The following is a 3,392-nucleotide window of genomic DNA, read 5'->3' as shown; positions in this document are numbered from 1 at the left end:
GAGAAATCACCCCCCAGGGGGGATGGTCACGCCGCAATCCCTTCTCCTCCATTCTCCTCTCGGGATCTTGGGCACGCACGCACATGCGCCCGGCGTGAGTTTTAAGCCACCGGGTCCGGGACACGAACCGCGGTCGACTACGTGGGAGTCCAGCGACATAGCCATTACGCTAATTGCTGGTTCCCGAAATAAATATATTTTTAAAAATTAGCAAGTAGAATTCAGAAACCTTTAAATAAACATAAATACACATAATATTATTTTTCTCTTTTTTGAGTATATTTTTTATTTATATTGGTGAGTGGTATTTATTTATTATTGCTTTATTTTTTTTTGCCATAGGTGGGCACCACCATGCCCAAGTTTTTTTTATATTTTTTAATAAAGCAAAACTTACAGAACTATTTTTTTTTTGACAGAGAACTTTACATTCTTTTGTCTGTTAAATGTTTATTCCCTTATATATACTAAGATAATTGAATTTTGGATATTCAACCAATCTTGCATCCCTGGAATAAACCCTGCTTGGGGTGTGTGTATGTGTGCATACCCACATGTATATACTGGAATTTATTCCAGGAATGCAAGGCCAGAGAAATATTAAAAAATCAGACATTTTAATAGACCCTATTAAAAGGCTAAAGTAAAGTAGAAAAATCACCAGATTATACTAATTTATTCAGAAAATGCATTTGACAAACTTCAACATCTGTTATGGTAAAAACTAACAAAATTAGAAATAGAAGGGAACATCTTCAATGTGATAAAGAGCATTTTACAAAAAGCTACAGCTAACCTCATGATTAATGGTAAAAATCTGAATACTTTTCAACTAAATTTAGAAATAATGCAAATATAGGTGCTCTCACCACTTTCATTCAACAACTCTCAAAGTTCTAACCAGAGCAAGAATCAAGACAATGAAACAAGACATTTATTAGAAAGGAAAAAAATAAAACTCTTTCTTTTGAAAATGTCATAATCTACATATAAAATCCAGGAATCTACAAACAAAAAAACTCCTAGAACTAATAGGATTTAGAAATAATGCAAATATAGGTGCTCTCACCACTTTCATTCAACAACTCTCAAAGTTCTAACCAGAGCAAGAATCAAGACAATGAAACAAGACATTTATTAGAAAGGAAAAAAATAAAACTCTTTCTTTTGAAAATGTCATAATCTACATATAAAATCCAGGAATCTACAAACAAAAAAACTCCTAGAACTAATAGGTACATTCAGCAAGTTGCAGAGATGAGATAAACATAGAAAAATAAATTGCATTTATATAGACTAGCAATGAACATGTTGGAACTGTAATTTAAAATACAATACCACTTACAGTAGCTTGGCAATAATGACATACTTAGGTTTAAATCTGACAAAGCATGTACAGGACTTGTATTCCAAAAATTAAAAAGTGTTGATGGAAAAGAAATACCTAAAAAAAATTAGATATATTAAAGGAATGAAAGACTTAGTAAATATATAAATTCTCTCCCAATTTAATATAATTCCTGTCAAAATGCCAGCCAGATTATTTGTGAGTTTGTGAGTATTTTCAAGCTTATTTTAAAGCTTTTATGAAATGACAAAGGAGCTAAAATGAATTAGAAAGAGAAAAATAAATTGGGAGAAAATAGTCTACCTGATTTGAAGACTTACATATCTCCAGTAATCAGTATTGTCTGGCATGGTGAAGGGATAGATATTATGAATCCATGGAACAGAATTGTTGAACCCAGAAATAGACCAATGCCCCTTTGGGTAAAGATGCAAAAGAAATGCAACAAATATTGCTTGAAAAAATTGGACTCCATAAGCAAAAATTGAATCTTGACTGAAACCTCCTTACTTTATATATATATATGTATGTATGTATGTGTGTGTGTGTATATATATATTTTTTATTAAAACTTTGCTCTGAAAAAGACTATGTTAAGAATGAAAGAAGCCACAGCCTGGGAGAAACTCACTTATCTGACAAATAACTTACATAATTTCTAGAATATACAAAAAAAATTTCCAAACTCAACAGTAAAACACAAACAAAAAGACTAATCCAATTAGAAACTCAATGAGTCATGAACATTTTACAGAAGAATGTATATGGAAGATGAATAAATATATGAAAATATATTGAACATAATTATCTATTAAACATCATTATCTATTAGAGAAATACAAGTTAAAATCACAATGTGCTATCACTTTGGACTTTTTTTTTAGGTTTATGCCATCAGGAACATGCACTTGCCAGAGAAAGAGAGAGACAGAGAACATAGAGAGAGAGAGAGAGAGAGAGAGAGAGAGAGAGGGAGAGGGAGGAAAAGTGAGAAATCATCTCCTGGGGGAGATGGCAATGCCACAATCCCTTCTCCTCCATTCCCCTTTTGGGATTTTGGACACTTATGCATACGTGACTAATGTGATTTTCAAGTCACTGGGTTGGGACTGAAACAGCAGTTGACCATGTGGGAGTCCAGCGCCTTAACCACTATGCAACCTGTTGACTCTGAACTTATTTTCTTAAACAACTACTAGTTTCCTAAAAATACTAAACATACATTTAATATATGAAAAACTAATCAAGCTTATTGGCATTCATCTTGTAGAGATAAAAACTTAGGTTCAAGCAAGTCTTATAGATGAACTTTCATAGCAGTTTTATTTTTTTAACTTAAAAAATATATTTAACTTTATTATTTTTTTTAATTTGATGAGAAAAAGAGAGAGAGATAGTAAGAGAAAGAGAGCAAGCCACCAGGTCAGAGACTCAAGCCATGGTCAACCGTGTGGGAGTCCAGCATCTTAATCATCACACCACCTGCTGGCTCTGTAGCAGCTTTATTTTTAATAGCTCCAAATTGGAAATAACCCGAATCTTCTTTAGTGGATGATTCAACTAATTGTGGTAAGCCATCCCATGAATACTACTAAGAATGAAAAAGAACAAACTCTTGATACATGTAGTAACTAAGATGAATCTCAAGGACATTATGAAGGAAAGAAAACCTATCCTGAAAATATACATAATATGAAATTCCTTGAATGACAAAATTATACACATGGAGAATTGATTAGATTTCTAGAATCTAGAGATTGGGCATGGTGAAAGATTAGGTTTAACTATGAAGGAGTAGCACAATGGAGCTCTTTGTGGTGATCAAATGGTTCTGTATCTTAATTGTGGCTGTGATTATATACTGCTACACATGGAATAAAATTGTACAGATCTCTTTTATGCACACATATACACAAACAATTGTGTGCTTGTAAAACTGGTGTAATCTTTTTTTTTTTTTTTTGGAGAGATTTTCACTGTAGGGCGCGTGCGCTCGCCAGACAGACAGAGAGAGACATAAAGACAGAAAGCAAGAAATCACCCC

This window comes from Tupaia chinensis, unplaced genomic scaffold (genome assembly GCF_000334495.1).
Source record: "Tupaia chinensis unplaced genomic scaffold, TupChi_1.0 Scaffold000184_1, whole genome shotgun sequence".
In the NCBI taxonomy this organism is placed as follows: domain Eukaryota; kingdom Metazoa; phylum Chordata; class Mammalia; order Scandentia; family Tupaiidae; genus Tupaia; species Tupaia belangeri.
Note: the sequence above shows the minus strand (reverse complement) of the source record.